General features: G+C 41.8%; 1 protein-coding gene across 2 annotated transcripts in view; it reads left to right on the forward strand.

Annotated features, from left to right (window-relative positions):
* The first annotated feature begins 17,767 nt into the window (after positions 1 to 17,767).
* Positions 17,768 to 22,090, forward strand: part of LOC124286894 — a 46,898-nt gene continuing 42,575 nt past the window's right edge. The window contains exon 1 of one of the 2 annotated variants that reach the window (XM_046723333.1): positions 17,768 to 18,056. The gene's annotated coding sequence lies outside the window, so the exon portion shown is untranslated. The remainder of the gene's footprint in view (positions 18,057 to 22,090) is intronic. The other variant, XM_046723334.1, reaches the window with a different exon arrangement.

Genomic DNA, 22,090 nt, shown 5'->3' on the forward strand with positions numbered 1-22,090 from the left:
TGAACAAAACACTAGTTACATAGCGGTATGCTTAATGTGGGAGGGAAACCCGACGTGATGCATGTCTCTACCACTTCAAGGAAAGCAGCTGGCATATATATGATATTGACAAACCTAGAAATATAATCAGGGAGAACAGGGATTCGGACCCATAAGTCTCTCTCTCTCTCTCTCTCTCTCTCTCTCTCTCTCTCTCTCTCTCTCTCTCTCTCTCTCTCTCTCTCTCTCTCTCTCTCTCTCTCTCTCTCTCTCTCTCTCTCTCTCTCTCTCTCTCTCTCTCTCTCTCTCTCTGATTATTAATACCCCAGGTGACCCAAGTTGCCTGTAAGGCGCGTGAAGGTTAATAGTCACATGACTTATACCACCGGGTACCCATTTTCTGGGTGGGGTGGGTGGGTCGCACGGGTTATATTTTGCATGGTTCTGAAATGACACCAGTATCTAACTATCCTTCACTACTCTCTGACAACAGTGGTATCCATCCATGTCGCCTTGTACATCACAACAGTGGTATCCATCCATGTCGCCTTGTACATCACAATCCTCAGCTAAAACTGTTTCATGGGAATTTGCAGTCAGCTGCATGATACAGCAGCAACGTTTCAGGGCGTGTTCTGGTCCCATCATCAGCTAAAACTATTTCATTGGATTTGCATTCGGCTGCATGATACAGCAGCAACGTTTCAGGGCGTGTTCTGGTCCTATCATCAGCTCAAACTATTTCATGGGAATTTGCAGTCGGCTGCATGATACAGCAGCAACGTTTCAGGACTTGTTCTGGTCCCATCATCAGCACAAACTATTTCATGGGAATTTGCAGTCGGCTACATGATACAGCAGCAACGTTTCAGGGCTGGTTCTGGTCCCATCATCAGCTAAAACTATTTCATGGGAATTTGCAGTCGGCTGCATGATACAGCAGTAACGTTTCAGGGCTTGTTCTGGTCCCATCATCAGCTCAAACTATTTCATGGGAATTTGCAGTCGGTGCATGATACAGCAGCAACGTTTCAGGACTTATTCTGGTCCCATCATCAGCTAAAACTATTTCATGAGAATTTGCAGTCGGCTGCATGATACAGCAGCAACGTTTCAGGACTTATTCTTGGTCCCATCATCAGCTCAAACTATTTCATGGGAATTTGCAGTCGGCTGCATGATACAGCAGCAACGTTTCAGGACTTGTTCTGGTCCCATCATCAGCTAAAACTATTTCATGGGAATTTGCAGTCGGCTGCATGATACAGCAGCAACGTTTCAGGGCTTGTTCTGGTCCCATCATCAGCTAAAACTATTTCATTGGAATTTGCAGTCGGCTGCATGATACAGCAGCAAAGTTTCAGGACTTGTTCTGGTCCCATCATCAGCTCAAACTATTTCATGGGAATTTGCAGTCGGCTGCATGATACAGCAGCAACATTTCAGGGCGTGTTCTGGTCCCATCATCAGCTAAAACTATTTCATAGAATTTGCAGTCGGCTGCATGACAGCAGCAACGTTTCAGGACTTGTTTTGGTCCCATCATCAGCTAAAACTATTTCATGGGAATTTGCAGTCGGCTGCATGATACAGCAACAACGTTTCAGGGCTGGTTCTGGTCCCATCATCAGCTAAAACTATTTCATGGGAATTTGCAGTCAGCTGCATGATACAGCAGCAACGTTTCAGGACTTGTTCTGGCCCCATCATCAGCTAAAACTATTTCATGGGATTTTGCAGTCGGCTGCATGATACAGCAGCAACGTTTCAGGACTTGTTTTGGTCCCATCATCAGCTAAAACTATTTCATGGGAATTTGCAGTCAGCTGCATGATACAGCAGCAACGTTTCAGGGCTTGTTCTGGTCCCATCATCAGCTAAGACTATTTCATGGAATAGAATTTGCAGTCAGCTGCATGATACAGCAGTAACGTCTCAGGACTTGTTCTGGTCCTATCATCAGCTAAAACTATTTCATAGAGATTTGCAGTCGGCTGCTGGTTCTGGTCCCATCATCAGCTAAAACTATTTCATGGGAATTTGCAGTCGGCTGCATGATACAGCAGCAACGTTTCAGGGCTTGTTCTGGTCCCATCATCAGCTCAAACTATTTCATGGGAATTTGCAGTCGGCTGCATGATACAGCAACAACGTTTCAGGACTTGTTCTGGTCCCATCATCAGCTAAGACTATTTCATGGGAATTTGCAGTCGGCTGCATGATACGGCAGTAACGTTTCAGGGCTTGTTCTGGCCCATCATCAGGTAAAACTGAACAGTTACCCGCCACAAAACTTAACAGTTTTACCTGATGATGGGGCCGGAACAAGCCCTGAAACGTTGTTCTCAAGAATAAAAAGAAGATGGGGCCAGAACAAGCCCTGAAACGTTGTACTCAAGAATAGAAAGGAGATGGGGTCAGAACAAGCCCTGAAACGTTGTACTCAAGGATGGGGCCAGAACAAGCCCTGAAACGCTGTACTCAAGAATAGAAAGAAGATGGGTCCAGAACAAGCCCTGAAACGTTGTACTCAAGAATAAAAAGAAGATGGGGCCAGAACAAGCCCTGAAACGTTGTACTCAAGAATAGAAAGAAGATGGGGCCAGAACAAGCCCTGAAACGTTGTACTCAAGAATAGAAAGAAGATGGGGCCAGAACAAGCCCTGAAACGCTGTACTCAAGAATAGAAAGAAGGTGGGGCCAGAGCAAGCCCTGTAACGTTGTACTCAAGAATGGAAAGAAGATGGGGCCAGAACAAGCCCTGAAACGTTGTACTCAAGAATAGCAAGAAGATGGGGCCAGAACAAGCCCTGAAACGTTGTACTCAAGAATAGCAAGAAGATGGGGCCAGAACAAGCCCTGAAACGCTGTACTCAAGAATAGAAAGAAGATGGGTCCAGAACAAGCCCTGAAACGCTGTACTCAAGAATAAAAAGAAGATGTAACCCAGAAAAATCTCTATGTTCATGTTATAGCATTGTTCAAACATTACAAAGGTCTGTCTTTTGTGTAGAAGGGATTCTGCAACCTGTGACTTTTCCATGTATGTTTACTTTCACGTATATCGAATATCCATGTTCAAAAACCTGGTATAAAATTATAGTTCCCAGTACACACTGTATCCCACAACCTGGGTAATCATCTGTATTTCTGATCCACTCGATCACAGAACAGTTGGCATGTATCATCCGCAACTACCAACAGTTGGAGTGATGACATGAACCCTGCTGCTGTATAATGCAGGAGACTGAAAATTTCCGTGACAATGTGATAGCTTGGTTTCTTGGTGGCCATATAAATTGCTGCCCGTGTTTGATAGTTTCCGCATGGCATTCCTTCGTTTAACCATGTTTGACAAGCCAATTTTCTTCAGCAATATCCATTTACTTTAAAATCTTTTAGGGACATTTACAAGCTGGTGAGTGAGTGAATATGGTTTTACGCCGCTTTTTGCAATATTTCCGGCAATATCACGACAGGGGACGCCACAAATGGGCTTCACACATTGTACCCATATGGGGAATCGAACCCGGGTTTTCAGCACTGTAACACTGTAACAGGAATAATGCTGAGTGCGGCGTAAAACTAAACTCACTCACTCACTCACTCGCCCAATCGCTGAGTCGTACGCCAAGCAAAATCTTGAAGATCAATTCTAATACTGAATCACATAGGATCTGAGAGATGTTAAAGTCAAGTTTACGTGAAATGAGTCCCTTGTCAGAATTGTACATGAAAACAGTTGTGAACAAAAACAACACCTGACCTGTAACGATTGGTAATGACGAAAACACACTTTTAACGACACCGCACCTCAGACACCCCTACAGGGCGGCAACCATCACGTTACATCCCGAATAACCTGATCGAGGATGTTATCTCTCCCAGATGATGAATACTTTCACTTTATGTCATATTCCCTCGCCTGACATCTTGCGTCAGAATAACAGAGTGTATTATTTATCAGAGCATCGCCTTGTGCTGCACCGCCCCAACTCAATAACATGCTTGATGTAACCCAGGCCGCATCACAGAGCCGAACCTGTGTCTCCGTCTCACACATATACCCCGTGGTGTTCAAGCGTTTCAAGACTCACGCTCAGAGTGATTAAACTTTTTTGCGCCTGAAGATTTGGTGCAGGTGGGAGAGTTTATGACGTATTTTTACTCTTGATTCTTTTTTGCCGAAACGGTGATATAAATCAATCAATTCCTTCCAAAACATGTATAACGCCGGTGAACGCCGTCGTATGTGAGAACACTTGTGTCGATAGCACAGTTGTGAAAGCGCATGGTTCTCTGGACAGAGGTTCCTACAAAATCAGTACAGAACTTGCTCGCTTCCTCCCCTGCTATTTCCCAAGCTACGGGTTTTTACGAAAACAGCTGGTTTGGTCCTGTAAACGTGTGGAATATTTCAATATTTAACTGTATACGATTAGAGCAATGAACGTCGCGGCGGTGGGGTAGTATGAAGGTTAAAGCGTTCGCCTGTCACGCCGAAGACCCGGATTCGGTTCCCAACATGGGTTCAATGTGTGAAGCTCATGTCTGGTGTCCCCCGCCGTGATATTGCTGGAATATTGCTTAAAGCAGTGTAAAACCATACTCACTCACTCACTGAACATCAATATGAATATTAGTATTCTTACGATATATAATATAAACTATAACTGCAGTTTATCCAATTCACCTCCTATAACCTCCTTATACGGATCTTCTTGAGATCAACTGGTTTCGTGTCCTAAGCGCGTAAAAACACTTTTATAGATAATCATTTAGGACCATAGAACTGGACGGTATTAGTACCCAGTATAAAATATGCTACGAGTGTGCGACGTTTCGATACAGGTTCTTGAATTCCTGCTTGACAACGATACAAGAATCTGTATCGAAACGTTGCACTCTCGTGTTAAAGAAGTTATCCAAAAATGTGTCTATTTTGCACTTCCTAGCTTCTACAATGCCACTCAAAGACGTTATAAAATATATTTCAAATTGTAATTGTATTTAATATACTCATGCCAATAATGGTTGTCACCCCCATCCCACCCCAACCCAACACACACACACACACACACACACACCCCACACACCCTCACCAATAAAAAAAATTGAAGGGGGTGACAACCATTATTGGCATGAGTATACATTTACAAAAGTTAGGCTATATAATGCCGAGCTGAGAATGTTTTCATACAGCCATGTTTAAGAAGTGAATGTGTTTAAATGGTGCTAGTTAAATCGTCCCCATCATATGAACATCTGATATAGTTCTCCCACATCCCTGAGCCTCGGCTGAATATAGTTGACCTTTCAACTCCTGACATACCATCGGCGATCGGCCTGCCTAATCGAACTATCTCCGACCAAACATGACATAGACTATACTGACCCTCAAAGGAATATCAACAGTGAAATTGCCAGCTTAAAATGTGATAAGATTCTCTCACATCATCTGTCTGCCGTCTTTGAAGCTGGAACAGAATCTATGTGCGGCCATGATGCTTGGTCTCTGGTGGTTTCGGGCCTACAACGGGGACTTGTCAAACTAGATTCTGTCTTAACCGTGCGCTTGATCCTCCAGTTGTCTCCAAGCCACTGACGCGGCAAACTTAGTCTCAGACATTGAAGTACTTCAGAGAGAACTATGTCCTGTACCCTTGTGGTCGTAGAATGGTCTTCAACTCAACAGTCACCTTGACCTTCATTCAAGACGGGTGGTAACTCCAGGCAGGAATTGCTCATCCGTTTCCTGCACATTTGGTGCGTCACTGTAAGTTAGCACTGATACTTGCGTACAGTTGCTATTAATTTACCGTTTCCATTTCACTGCCGCTTAAACTGATAGACCCGTGAAGATCCGGGTTAGAATTCGTTTTCAGCAAGCCATGCTTGTCGGAAAGGCGGCAAACGGGATCGGATGATCAGGCTCGCTGACTTGCTTGACAGACTTCGTCGTGTCCCAATTGCGTAGATCAATGCTCATGCTGTTGATCACTGGATTGTCTGGTCCGGACTCGATTATTTACAGACCACCACCGCCATATAGCTGGAATATTGCTGAGTGTAGCCTTAAACAACAAACCAACCAACTTAATCTGACAGAATAAACTTAAGACTTTGGGATCAGACCTACATTACTTTATGTTTCAGGATCGGCAAGTAAATGATTTCCCAAATATATTCCATATCCCAAAACCGATATCAATCCCGAACCCATCCACTATTTCCTAGTGGTCTTATTAGGGTTCTTAATTTAGAGTTAGGTTTCCTTGGGCGATGATTATGGTCGTATTTGGGAGGCCATCCATGAAACTAGGTGACACGTTACACACTTGATTGAATCAACTTGATTTCTGAAAATGTCTTCAATGTAAGCGAATCTGTGGCTAAATGGTTCACCAAACCGTTGATACTAATGTTTGAATTCCGTCACCTTAGGCTATGTTGCTGTACAGATAATGGAGCATACCAATCTACGTAACAAGTTGTTACATGACTGTCAATGAGTAATTGCATTAGTTTTATTGAATCTGTGGCCTAACGTACCAACGGTAATTTAGTTCATGTCCTCAATGTGCTCTTAGATAAGCATAGATGGCCCTGTCATCCAACACGCCATAATTTGGTACCATAGTTAGAACCTGTAAAATAACCCAATTAATCAAAATTTCAGTTCATATTCCTTTTTCAAAGGATTAATTTCAATTTTGTCTAATGTCAAAAATGGGCTCATGGACTTTTTACAGCCTTGTATAATTTACAATAAACAAACTACCCTTTAAGGCTTTAACCTGGCGAGGTACATATAGGAAACATGGGATCGCATACAGGAATATTACTACAATGAGAAAAAGATAGTTTCCGAATTTAGAAGGATAGTCTTACTGTATTTAAGTCAATGACACAGTATTTCTGTGTTGTTTTATTATCTGATTCTTGCTAAATCAACTTGGAGAGACTGGTTCAATATATTTTTTAAATGATCTTGCCGAAAATCTCAGATATCAATTTTTTTTACCCCTTGTAGTTTACCCGTGCATCCAGTATCAGTCCAATTAATACAGCCGTTGATATACCCAAAGTCATTCATAAGAACACAAGACAACAAGAACACATCTCCAATTGTCTTAAATTATGCATATCCAAGTGGCCTAAAAGGGATTATATACAGGGTTTTTTCTATGCGGTATGTGTAATATTACACTCGTGCATATAATCCAGGTAGGTTAATTAAGGCTGGAAACTGAAACCAAACACTAATTATGTTTAAAGGTTTTGGATTTGTGGACAAAAGATACAAGAAAGAATACCACAGAAGCACATGCAAGCGGATGCAAGAGGAACTGAGCTATTTAGAAGTGGTTGGATGTGCTTGACACGGTGGCATCTGCTTAAGAAATTACTCATTCGGATAATTAGCGACTTCAGGTTATTGTACATACCAAGCCAGCCTACTGGACACGTGGCCGCGGAAAGAATTGTCGGAGATGTGTCAGGGCACCAATGGCCAATTAGTGGCCTCAAATGACCATATTACATGAAAACCTGCTGGACAATACCTGGTCTAACTAGGTCACTGTCTGATAGTTTCTTGACCAATGAACAATCATTGACAATCATTGACATGGAATCTTGAAGAGTGTTTCTGAGTGAGTGAGTGAGTTTAGTTTTACGCCGCTTTTAGCAATATCCCAGCAATATCACGGCGGGGGACAAAAGAGATGGGCCTCACACATTGTACCCATGTGGGGAATCGAACCCAGGTCTTCGGCGTGACGCGCGAAGGCTTTAACCTCAAGGCTACCCCACCGCCCCTTTCTCACGACCTGAGGAAATGGAGATTTGCCCGTTCTTTTCCAAACATCAAACAAACCGTTTTAAGTCTTGATTATGATCGGGTCAAGCGTCAGATTTATGGAACATTAGATGTGCATCCACAATGAATACGATTTTCCCCTTAACGTCATTAAACTAAGGCATTCTTAAACAGTTTATAAGCTCTTACTTGAAATCATGAAAAAAAATAAAGACAGGGGTCTGTTCTCATGGTAATTGTTCGTGTTCAAAAGTGACACTGTCAATGAATATTGTTGGGTTTTTTATCTCCCGGTGAATGTTCCTTACATTCGGTCGATAATGTCTTGTTAAATGTGTTAGGCTTGGTCATTTGTGCTTAATACTTTTTGAAGAAGGCATACATATATAGTTGACACGTGTTTAAAGTTGGATCAGATAATGTACAGTATAACAATTGTTCCTCTAAAACACACCAGGCTATCTGCAGTAAGATGCCACAGTTATAATTTTAATTTCTGCAACAAAATACGCGTATTTTTAAATATTTTATCGTATTTTGTATCTTTTATGTCTTTTTAGTTTGTTAACACGTGACTGTTTAACCTTAAACTGATGGCAGTGGATTTACATTGAGGTTTCTTTAACGAAATCATGATGTCATAACATGAACACATTAAGGATACGCAGGCCAGGTACTGGCCGTTAGCTGTGGACGTCCATAACTGTTTTGTCATGGATGTGTAACTAACCATTTATTCATCTTATCGTGACTTTGACTAGTTAAAATACCGATAACACCTTATCACCAAAGAATCATTCTCGGACTGATCGTACTTATATTTAAATCAGAAAATAGCTTCGATGTGCATTAATGTTCTCAGCAGCCATATGTTTTCATGAGAAACACACTGGTGGGCGATACCGACACTCTCCACCCTTTGAGGCGTAAGGTTTGTTAGTGTGTGTTAGTGTGTGGGTGAGGGGGGCTTGGTGCTGTTGCGGAATGCCATACGGATGATTCGGAAACATGTGAAGTCATGAATTCACTATGGATTGTTATGATGTCACGATGCATTTGATTCGGACGATAACATATTTTGTTGACTGAGACAGAATACATTCCAACCACCCATCCGCCACCCCTCCTGCCACACACACTTAGCCACAGACTAAAACTATATTACACTTTGGCTTATGAAATAGACGAAAAACATGATATGGCCGTGTGCTCTTTAAGATAGAAACAATTACGTGGGCCCGGAACCAAAACCAAATGAAAACCTTCCTCTGAAGGAACCTCCATCATGTACCACGAACCTTCACAGGAGTTTTTATCCGGTTTAAACAATGACCGTGTTTCAACGAGCAGACATGCAGATATCAAAGATCACAGGCTGAATGAAATGTCCACTCCTTCATGTGTATGTCTTAAGAGGACGTTAAACATTTTGGAGTCACGAGAGCCCAGTGGCCAGTTCACATTGCAGGTCAATAGTCCAGGAGCCGCGTCATCCTTGACTGTGTGTATATGTTACTGCCGAGATTGACCCTATATAGGATCTGCATATAGGATCTGCGGTCCAGTCGTGCTGCAGAACGTGTGTGTCATTGGAGAACACAATGGTATTGTAAGTAATAATGGGGCGGGTTTAAAAGGGTTGAGATGAGATAATATGAGGTTATCAAACAATGTAGGGTGATGAGACAGGCGATGGGTGAGACAAAGTACAGGCATGAGACAATGTAAACGGATGATAAAATACAAGGCGATTAGACAATGTAATGGAGTTAGAAAAACGCAAGATGATTAGACAATGTAATGACATGAGGAAATATATGATGATTAGACAGCGTAACGATGTGAGAAAATGTAAGGTGATTAGACAATGTAACGACATCAGAAAATATATGATGATTAGACAGCGTAAAGATGTGAGAAAATGTAAGGTGATTAGACAGCGTAACGACATCAGAAAATATAAGGTGATTAGACAGTGTAACGATATGAGAAAATGTAAGGTGATTAGACAATGTAACGACATAAGAAAATGTAAGGTGATTAGACAGCATAACGACATCAGAAAATATAAGGTGATTAGACAGCATAACGATGTGAGAAAATGTAAGGTGATTAGACAATGTAACGACATAAGAAAATATAAGGTGATTAGACAGTGTAACGATATGAGAAAATGTAAGGTGATTAGACAGTGTAACGATATGAGAAAACGTAAGATGATTAGACAGTGTAACGATATGAGAAAATGTAAGATGATTAGACAGTGTAACGATATGAGAAAATGTAAGATGATTAGACAATGTAACTGGATGAGACGATGTAGGGTGATTGGCCAATGCAATGGGATGAGACGATTATGAGACAGTATGGATAAACAGTGATATACACGATCTATAATGAACTGGAGAAGCCGAAAGACCATGTAGACGGTCTGTATAGACATGGATTTACATGGTCTATATGGTACACTATAAAAAGCCTGATTTAATGGGTCTGTTTATCAAAGTAGACAAAGCGAGGAGACTATGATGATAGTCTGGATAATCAGGAGAAACTGAAATGGTCTGGATAAACAGCGATCTGGTTCCTGGAAGTTTATTTCTGAAAATCGTTCGAAGGTTTTAGTAAGGCTTTGGGAACAATTCGACACACCGAATAACTTACGATAAATTTTCTGAAACATTTACAGTTAAGAAGCGGCATCGATTGAAATTTTTAAAATTATCATTTATTTCCCGATATGTAGGGTTAATGTTGACACATTGTGGCAGATGTATGCACCTTTTCGCATAGTGCTGATGTAGTATTTTTATACTTGAGAAAGGCATATTTGGAGTGCGATATCATCATATATCTTCTCACGTTGTGCTGATGGATGAATTTTATACTTCAGAAAGGCCAGTCTAAATAAACTTAGGCTCAGTATTATTCGTTACACTGCTATACTGACAGCAGTGTAACGAATAATACTGAGCCTAAGTTTACTTAGACTGCAGAAAGGCATATTTAGATATATCATCATTTTAAATTGGCCTGCATGTATTTCTTGAACCACAAGGCACAGCGATGTTCTAGCTCTTTTGGGGTTAATTTGTCGTTTTGTGGATCATGTATTGTGCTGTCACCATCCTGATGGGCTTCTCTTGAAAACTGATACTTACAGGGCCTCTTTTTAGGGCGTTCTACATTACCATCAATATCCGTCACACGTCCAACTAGGGTTCCAACGTAATTTCCGACCAATATGCATTAAGGGCCTGTCACGTGACCACTTTTGGAAATCATACCATCTGTTAAAGATATACGGAAGCTCTTGGAAACGTGCATAAGACACCATAACTAAAATAAACCCAGACCGCTCATACAATGGAATGGAACAAAGAGGGCAAAACATCCGAACATTAGAGTATTACATTTGTGACTGCACACTGGAAACTACTTATCTGACTTATTGCAAGGGATTCATCTGGCTAAATTCGACACGACTCATATGTCAAAAGTATTTGGTGTAACCCTTGACATTTTTAAGGATTAAACACGGTATGTATAATGCACTAGACAAAGTCAGTAGACCAAAGAAAATGTTTAAGTAAACGTCTATATAATGCAACATACAAATGCTGTGGACAGTTTAGATATATAATGATATATACGGTCTACTATAACACACTGAACAAAACCAATACAACATGGACGCTGGGTAAACGTTGACATATACTACATATTACACAAGGCAAAACCAGGAGACAATGTAGTCGGTATGTATACTAATATATGCTATCTGTATAATACAGCAGATAAAGCCAGGAGACCATGTAGACAGTCTATATAACAGTGATATATACTGTCTATATAATACAGAAGACAAAGCCAAGAGACCGTGTAGACAGTCTGTATAAACAGTGATATATGCCGTCTATATAATATTGGAGACAAAGCCAGGAGACCGTGTAGACAGTCTGGATATACAGTGATATATGCCTTCTGCATTATACAGCAGACAAAGCCAGGAGACCATGGAGACGGTCTGCATAAACAGTGATATATGCCGTCTATATAATATTGGAGACAAGGCCAGGAGACCGTGTAGACAGTCTGGATAACAGTGATATATACCGTCTATATAATGCAGAAGACAAAGTCAAGAAATCGTGTAGACGGTCTAGATATACAGGGATATATACCGTCTATACAATACAGCAGACAAAGCCAGGAGACCGTGTAGACAGACTGTATCATCACAATGATATATACTGTCTATATAATACAGAAGACAAAGCCAGGAGACCATGTCGACATTCTGTATAACAGGGATATATACCGTCTATATGATACCGAAGACAAAGTATGGAGACCGTGTAGACAGTCTGTATAACAGTGATATATACCGTCTATATGATACCGAAGACAAAGTATGGAGACCGTGTAGACAGTCTGTATAACAGTGATATATACCGTCTATATGATACCGAAGACAAAGTATGGAGACCGTGTAGACAGTCTGTATAACAGTGATATATACCGTCTATATGATACAGAAGACAAAGTATGGAGACCGTGTAGACAGTCTGTATAACAATGATATATACCGTCTATATGATACAGAGACAAAGTATGGAGACCGTGTAGACAGTCTGTATAACAGTGATATATACCATCTATATAATGCAGCAGACAAAGCCAGGAGACCACCATGGAGACAGTCTGGATATACAGGGATATAAACCGTCCATATAATACAGCAGACAAAGCCAGGAGCCCATGGAGACGGTCTGTATAAACAGTGATATATACCGTCTATATAATACAGAAGACAAAGCCATGAGACCACCATGGAGACCGTCTGGATATACAGTGATATATGCCGTCCATATAATACAGTAGACAAAGCCAGGAGACCACCATGTCGACAGTCTGTAAAACAATGATATATACCGTCCATATAATACAGCAGACAAAGCCAGGAGCCCATGGACACGGTCTGTATAAACAGTGATATATACCGTCTATATAATACAGCAGACAAAGCCAGGAGACCACCATGGAGACAGTCTGGATATACAGTGATATATGCCGTCCATATAATACAGCAGACAAAGCCAGGAGCCCATGGAGACGGTCTGTGTAAACAATGATATATACCGTCTATATAATACAGAAGACAAAGCCATGAGACCACCATGGAGACATTCTGTATAAACAGGGATATATGCCGTCTATATAATACAGAAGACTGACTGACGGACTGAGTTTAGTTTTACGCCGCTTTTAGCAATATTCCAGCAATATCACGGCCGGGGACACCAGAAATGGGCTTAACACATTGTGCCCATGTGGGGAATCGAACCCGGGTCTTCGGCGTGACGAGCTAACGCTTTAACCATAAGGCTACCCCACCGCCCCTAATACAGAAGACAAAGTATGGAGACCATGTAGACAGTCTGTATAACAATGATGTATGCCGTCTATATAATACAGAAGACTGACTGACGGACTGAGTTTAGTTTTACGCCGCTTTTAGCAATATTCCAGCAATATCACGGCCGGGGACACCAGAAATGGGCTTAACACATTGTGCCCATGTGGGGAATCGAACCCGGGTCTTCGGCGTGACGAGCTAACGCTTTAACCACTAGGCTACCCCACCGCCCCTAATACAGAAGACAAAGTATGGAGACCATGTAGACCATGTAGACAGTCTGTATAACAATGATATATGCCGTCTATATAATACAGAAGACTGACTGACTGAGTTTAGTTTTACGCCGCTTTTAGCAATATTCCAGCAATATCACGGCCGGGGACATCAGAAATGGGCTTAACACATTGTGCCCATGTGGGGAATCGAACCCGGGTCTTCGGCGTGACGAGCTAACGCTTTAACCACTAGGCTACCCCACCGCCCCTAATACAGAAGGCAAAGTATGGAGACCATGTAGACAGTCTGTATAACAGTGATATATGCCGTCTATATAATACAGAAGACAAAGCCAGGAGACCACCATGGAGACAGTCTGGATATACAGTGATATATGCCGTCCATATACATACATACTAACATTTGTATAGCGCCGATATCCAGCTCAGCTCAGCTGCTCAAAGGCGCTTTGTTTTTCCCTCGTTCACTAGATGTCAATCTCAACGGCACATCGTATTGTCAATCCAACTCCCTGGGGAGCATACAACTCTTGCAGCCACAAGGCGCACCGAGTTAGTGTGGCATTCCCATCCTTACGAGGTACCCATTTACAGCTGGGTGGACTGGGACACATAGTCACAGTACTTTGTCCATGTTTACTGTACGTTGCTGTACCCGCAACTAGGTGTTTGCACGTATTCATGTGGCCACCATCTGGTCATATACCAACGGATTCGTGGGTTCTTTTAAGTGCACAGGGTTGTGTACTGTACACTAGGGGTTGTGACAACACTGAAAGAGTCTTCACACAAAGTTGACTCCAAGGTTTTTACACCCGGTCACAGGCGGGCTCGATCCCGGCACCTCAAGCTCGCTGGATCACTAGCCTGGCGCTTTAGCCAGTTCGCCCACCGCGCCCCCATATAATACAGTAGACAAAGCCATGAGACCACCATGGAGACAGTCTGTATAACAATGATATATACCGTCTATATAATACAGCAGACAAAGCCAGGAGCCCATGGAGACGGTCTGTATAAACAGTGATATATACCGTCTATATAATACAGCAGACAAAGCCAGGAGACCACCGTGTCGACAGTCTGTATAACAATGATATATGCCGTCTATATAATACAGCAGACAAAGCCAGGAGACCACCATGGAGACAGTCTGTATAACAGTGATATAAACCGTCCATATAATACAGCAGACAAAGCCAGGAGCCCATGGAGACGGTCTGTATAACCTGTGATATATGCCGTCTATATAATATAGAAGACAAAGCCACGAGACCGTGTAGACGGTCTAGATATACAGTGATATATACCGTCTATATGATACAGCAGATAAAGCCAGGAGACCATGGAGACGGTCTGTATAAACAGTGATATATACCGTCTATATAATATTGGAGACAAAGCCAGGATGCCGTGTAGACAGTCTGTATAACAGTGATATATACCGTCTATATAATACAGCAGACAAAGCCAGGAGACCACCATGGAGACGGTCTGTATATACAGTGATATATACCGTCTATATGATACAGCAGATAAAGCCAGGAGACCGTGTAGACAGTCTGTATAACAGTGATATATACCGTCTATATAATACAGTAGACAAAGCCAGGAGACCACCATGGAGACAGTCTCGATATACAGTGGTATACAAGGTCTACAAGGGCGTCTGTCTTACCGCAACCATTACAGATGGAGATTGATCAGACATCGTTAATGATGTAGCGTCTCATAGTCTCAATCAGCGTTCTTCAGAAATACCGGGTGTATGTTAGAAAGAGAATATTTGCTGCTTCAAATAATCGCATGATGTGCTCTCTAAAAGAAGAATCCGCTTCCGTTGTGTCAGAACAGCAACACATCTTTAGTTCGTGTTGTGAACATGTGTTAGCGCGTGCGAACATACGGCGTGCTACTTTCAATTGTTTTCCGATCAAATTATTTTGCCCCAAATAATGCATGAACTGAAGTTACTCAGGCCAGGTCCTGTAAAACTTGAAATACAGTTTCTATGACTGTTTCTGATGGTTTAATATTACGGTAGCCTAAACCAATTTAGAAATCAGTCAACGCTTGGTAATGTCCAGATTGGCATTGTTTTGAAATCGTTACCAATAATTATTACACTTTCCATTCACTTATGCTCTGCTAAGATTATCAGCAAATTACATCAGATCTATATTCAAGTACGTAAATTGCCATCATGAAATATAGCTCCAGATTATAGTCCAATAGGAAGACTTCTTTGATGATCCGTATTGATACAGATAACGCCAGAACGATGTTCTCTTTGTTTAATAAGATCCACCTCCTTTAATATGCTTGTCCTTGTTACACTGTGGTCGAAGTTGCACGTTGTCCTCTTTGTCACAAGAATCGATGGCATTAATTGAAAGGCTGTATTGTCACATGGCTCCGTGGCTCGGGTGACACGAGTGTGTCTATTGTCGCCCTGATGTTGGAGTTGAAGGAGCAGTCTACAAGTCTACGCCCCGATCCAAGAACCCCGCCTCACATCGATACCTTTACAGTTATTTGATGTTGTATTGCTGTACTGGTTTGGGTATTCTTGCTTTCGACAATAACTGAACTGTACTTTTATTCACTCAGGCTGCAAACTGCAGCATATGAGGTATATAAATAATATTTACATTTATGCAACATAAAAAGTATATACAAACGGTATGAAAGGTGCAATGTACATCGAGCTAGTTACATATTAAGTTATTGAAATTATTTCTTAAATATAGACATAATTATTTTACAAAAAAATAAAAGTTTTCTTAAAGTTCCTAGTTTTTTTGGTGTTAAATAGGATATTCATTTTATACATATTTGGTCTAATATAATAATACTTCTGGATATATGTTTGCAGAGGGAGTGAGTTGAGTGAGTGAGTGAGTGAGTAAGTTTGGGTTTTCGCCGCTTTTAGCAATATTCCAGCAATATCACGGCGGGGAACACCGAAAATGAGCTTCACACATTGTACCCATGTGGGGAATCGAACCCGGGTCTTCGGCGTGATGAGCGAACGCTTTAACCACTAGGCTATCCCACCACCCCTGCAGAGAGATTGAATATGCGGGTTTGGGGTTGGGAGGGTGGTTACGTTGTGGCTGAGCAGTGGAGCACAGAGGATTTTCAAGGTTTGCTTCGTTCTGTAAAAGCAAACATGTACTTGTATGGCGCTGGCAAACCAAGAAACACAATCAAGGAGATTTTGGGATTAGAACTCGCGACAAAAACATTGCAGCCTGGCCACTTGGTTATCTGTACCATCCTTCCTAGGTCTGGGTGTAAGCTGCCCTTACCAGAAAGTACACGAAATTGCTCCACCATAGAACCTTACCTCTTGGGAGCGGTGGGGTAGTCTAGTGGTTAAGGCGTTCGCTCGTCACGCCGAAGACCCGGGTTCGATTCCCCACATGGGCACAATGTGTGAAGCCCATTTCCAGAGTTCCCCGCCGTGATGTTGCTGTAATATTGCTAAAAGCGGCGTAAAACTAAATTCCCTTATTCACTCACTTACAGCGTGGGTTCGAACCAACGGATTTCTACTGGACTATGAGACGCAATCCTTCACGTCGGGTTACGACGGCCTTAAATGTCAAGGTCACCGCGTCCCCGTTTTAAACTTTCTAAACAGTTTTACTACCTGTTTTTATAAACCTGGCCAGGTGTTATCTACGTCGAGGTACATTTTAAGTTCGACATTTGTTTGCTATGGGTAATGTGATTGGGTTAGGTTTGACTCTTCAACAAAAATATTTCATTTACATCACGACGCGAGATTTATTGCTATGGGGACAACTCGAAGCATGGGTTCTCTAAATATTGTAAAAAAATTGTTCTTCAACAAAACAGAATTCTCCCCTGACACATGCTGAATTTCTAAAAGGTATGTAATACATAGCGTGGGTGTTGTTTTCTTTTCATGCTGGTACCAGGTATGGCAGCGCCAAAGTCCTTGACAATACGCGCAATCGATACAGCCAAGCTGATGATTTGAAGAATGAAAGATTTCCATTCAGGTGTTTCGAAACCACGTAGAACATTTCCTTGTGGGCAGAGTAGAAAGCGCAAACACTCTACTCTCTAAGACCGGTCTCCCGACACCGCCGTAATCTGTACTCTCTTTATCACTTTCCCAGTGAAATTAATTGGCACCGTGCAAGTCAGGTAATTAACTTAAGCATGTGAGAGACGACCACGAGTGGCGAAGATTGTGCTCCCGGTCGTGACGTCACAGGCTTACCTCGATCTGATTGGGGAATAAAGAAACACTGGCACCAATTGTTGGCAGTCACTCGGCGACACTCGTCCACGCGGTCACAACAGATGGATGACGAACACTTTTACGCAAGAACAACTCAAGAATAGCCGAATTTTATAAAGACAAAAGTAGTGACGATTGACTTTTTGTAATTAATCACACGGTGTCTGTCTCCCAGTCCTCCCGGTGTCTGATTTGGGTGTGTATATAAAGTCACAGGACCCGCTCGTAATTTCTTCAAAGTTGGAATTGGACAAGCGCGGTTACCAAAGTTGGCAGCGGGTTGTTGTACAGCGACTAGCAACGCGGGGACAAACACCGAAGGTAGGACTCTCTCTCAGTTCTCTCTCTCTCTCTCTCTCACTCTCTCTCACCCACATTTCTCTCTCTCTCTCGCTCTCCCTCTCTCTTTCTTTATTCTCTCAGAGACACACGCTCACACTTTCTTCTCTCTTTCTCTCTCTCTCTCTCCTCTCACACACTTTTCCTTCTCATCTTTCTCTCTCACACACTCAAACTTTCCTCTCTCTAACTTCTCTCTCTCTCTCACCCTCTCTCTCTCTCTCTCCACTCTCTCTCTCTCTCTCTCTCTCTCTCTCTCTCTCTCTCTCTCTCTCTCTCTCTCTCTCTCTCTCTCTCTCTGTGGACATGGCATTTTCTCCACATATGATTTATTATGGTTTAAATATCATATCATTTGCATGACATCAGTTCATCAATTCACATAATGTATTTAATGTGTTAATGTTTGAGTTAATCAGATTCACGTTTCAATGCCTTTCATACAGTTGCATAAATGCCATGTGTGCCAGTATTTTATCCTCCACATCAACTCCAATAATGCCACGCCGATGTCTTGCTGCAGTAGAGTTCCGTGTATGTAGCCGGCGTTAACGCATTTATCTATATTTGCATGGCCTGAGTGTGTACTTGTATATTGACGAGGGAGGGTGTGTAGTTTATAGCACCAGCAGTTGGCAGGAGATGTGTTTGTTGAACAGATATTGAACTACAGGGTAATTGCTATTGAACACTCCATTTGTAATATAAACATGAATAATATGAACTTTCGCCGTGCTGGCAAAAGAATATTTTTTTCTTTTAAGACAATCCTTTAGAAATAAGGGGAAAGCACATGTTGACGATTAACCCCGAATATTCACGACGAGGAGGATTTTATTTATAATAACAATGATAATAAGGCTGCTGTGTTAGGGAGCCTTCATATTCTCCAAAACGTTCGACTACGCATCGTTTCCTGGGAGAAGTCCGATTCGCTGTCTGGGCTGCGTGTTGAGGGGGCAAAGTTTCTGAGCTGATGATGAGCCTTACCAGCCTGACTGTGACAGGATCACCCTCTCTGCTGCAATCTATTTTTAATCTGTAAAATATAATAATGATAATAATAACAGTTCCAGGACCCCCGAACTTCCCTCTGCTCCATTATCTGTAGGGTGGTGGGGTAGCCTAATGGTTAAAGCGTTCGCTCGTCACGCCGAAGACCCGGGTTCGATTCCCCATATGGGTACTATGTGTGAAGCTCATTTTTCGGTGTCCCCCGCCGTGATATTGCTGGAATATTGCTAAAAGCGGCGTAAAACTAAACTCACTCACTCACTCCATTATCTGCATTTAATCTGTAAAACAACATCAATAATTAAAATATTATATTATTAATACAGTTTAGCACCGTTGTCTCGATATTCATGGGACCAAGAAAAAATATCGAGTTATCCGAACTTCGAGACATCCGAAAACACAACAAAAAGTAGATTTCATGTCTGTTTATTTCATGTATGTATATTTATTTACTCACGGGGATCGCAGCTTATGTTATAGTGTCCATCTTGAATTATACAAAGGTTGGATTTATTCAACGGACGAATCGAAGAATTCTGAAAGTTTAGATTGACGGGCATTTGGTGGTGGCATGAAAGCGATAGTAGCTAACCACTCTCGATACAACACAATAGCTTTCAAATTGACTCCTAATCCATATTTCTCAGTCCGCAATTTAGAAACAACTCAACAATCACATGCTAGTCACATGTTTGCACAAAACCCTCAATTTATATCCATTCACCTAGTAAGTGCGCTACATAATTTAGTAAAGTGATTAAAAAATCGCTTTCTGAACACTACCTTTTAATGAAGATTAAAATCGATAGCTCAAGGAGTAACGACAGTCAAGATCTAACAGTTGCACCTACTGTCCCGTGTAACACTGACAAAGTTTTACCGTGTGATGAATTTAACTGACAGAAAGGCATGATGTCATTGGAATTTCCACTTAAATAAACTTGGTGTATAAACAACTTCAAACTTGCTAGGGGGCGGTGGGGTAGCCAAATAATTAAAGCGTTCGCTCGTGACACTGAAGACCCGGGTTCGATTCCCCACATGGGTACAATGTGTGAAGCCCATTTCTGGTGTCCCCCGCCGTGATATTGTTGGAATATTGCGCACGCTTTAACCACTAGGCTACCCCACCGCCCCGGGGAACACCAACAATAGATTCACACATAGGGCTCGAACCAGGGCCTTCGACTTAGTGTTTGATCAGGGTAATTATCGACTTTAAAAAATGTAATAGCTTTCTTCTTAAACATGTCTTTAAATTGCCGCATAAGTTTAAAATTTTAACTCTTTCCACTTTAAGGAAGCATTAATAACAAAATAATAATTTGAGTTTTCAGTTCAGGGGGTCTCAGTGGCAGAATAATTTCCGTTAATAATTCGAAATTTTTGGACTCTGTAATTACTTTCGACTTTTGCTCCTGATCCGTTTCCTACGCTGTCTTTAACTCATTTCGTTTTTTTCATAATTTCCAGCAAGCGTCAAGTTTTGTAAGTCCTCGATGTATGCAGGGCCCGTCGCTGTCACCTTGCTCGATTTAAGCAAACTTTTTTGCGTCGGAAATGAGAATTTTATTGAGTCCCCTCAATTCATGACAACTTTCTTCTTTTCATCTCGCGAGATCTCGTGCTCGTAAATGATCACTTTCTCGTAGCGTATAACGTTTGGTGCGCCAAGGAGATACCGTAGGCACTTTTATTGTCAAGCAAATCAAACTAAGTGGTGTTTTCCTGGCACGCCAATCTAAACATACTCCTCTGTCAAACGAACGGAAATGATAACTCCTTTCCTCATCCGTGGGATGACATACAAAGCCAGCAATTACTGCAGACTTAAACACGCATGCGCATAGTTCCAACTTCATAATCGTCACTGCTCTTTGTGATAAAAATATCCATTATGGAAGGCCCAGTATGTTTATTGGAACAGTGAAAAATAGGGCACTTGGAATCAACATAATAAATATCATTGGATAATGTTAACATCTAATTGAAAGACCTTTACCTGTGGATCAGTTTTCTAAGCCGCCGCAATTTGTTGTGCAGAGTTGAGTCCCTTACGCGCTACAGGAACCTGCGATCATGAGTTCCCGAATCGCCTTGTATTATTAAGTTTGTCAGCTCCATACTCGTACTCGTCATTTTCAACAAAGTGGTAGTCGTCTAAAGATTAAGACGTGCATTGCCTTAGCTTGCATCCCATATCAAGCTGACACACTAAAATAAGGGTCAAAGTGCGTTTAATCAATTTCACTCACTCAGCCATGGGGGCGGTGGGGTAGCCTAAAGGTTAACGCGTTCGCTGGTCACGCCGAAAGCCAGGGTTCGATTCCCCATATGGGTAAAATGTGTGAAGCCCATTTCTGGTGTCACCCACCGTGATATTGCTGGAATATTGCTAAAAGCTGCGTAAAACTAAACTCACTCACTCATTCAACCATGTGATTATATTCCAGAGTCAACCACATTGAACTTATAAACCCATTCACACGTAATACGTCAGTCGCTGATTATATAGTAATGTAAATCTATCTCAGACGGGCGCTTTGCCTTGCAGAGTTATGGTTCTTTGTCCTACCAGGACCCGCTGGTCATGGTTTGGAAGATTCTATCTATTTTATCAGATGTCAGCATCTTTTCGCGAGTTTCACCAAAGTCATAAATACCTAAGACCTGAGCCACGACTGGCTTTGCTTCTGCATGAACTGATACACCGTGATATAACCGAGTTACCGGAGCTGATAAGCCGCGGTATAACCGAATTAGTGTCAAATGAAGCGATGCGTCTAAACTTTCTTACAATCGTCTCACTGTTTACTTGTGGATTTTTTTGTGTTTTTTTATGAATGCTTATTTTTTAAGGACTTCAGCTAAATATGCCAGACTATTTTGACAGCTTGACATTGAGGTAGACGATAATACTGGGTAAGGTGATTAGTACCACCAGTGGGATTCGAACCCGCGTCATGTAATCAGTGGCATGTAGGGAAAGTGTTGGCCAC

The sequence above is a fragment of the Haliotis rubra genome, unplaced genomic scaffold (assembly GCF_003918875.1).
Source record: "Haliotis rubra isolate DU_JTF1 unplaced genomic scaffold, ASM391887v1 Scf395, whole genome shotgun sequence".
Classification (NCBI taxonomy): domain Eukaryota; kingdom Metazoa; phylum Mollusca; class Gastropoda; order Lepetellida; family Haliotidae; genus Haliotis; species Haliotis rubra.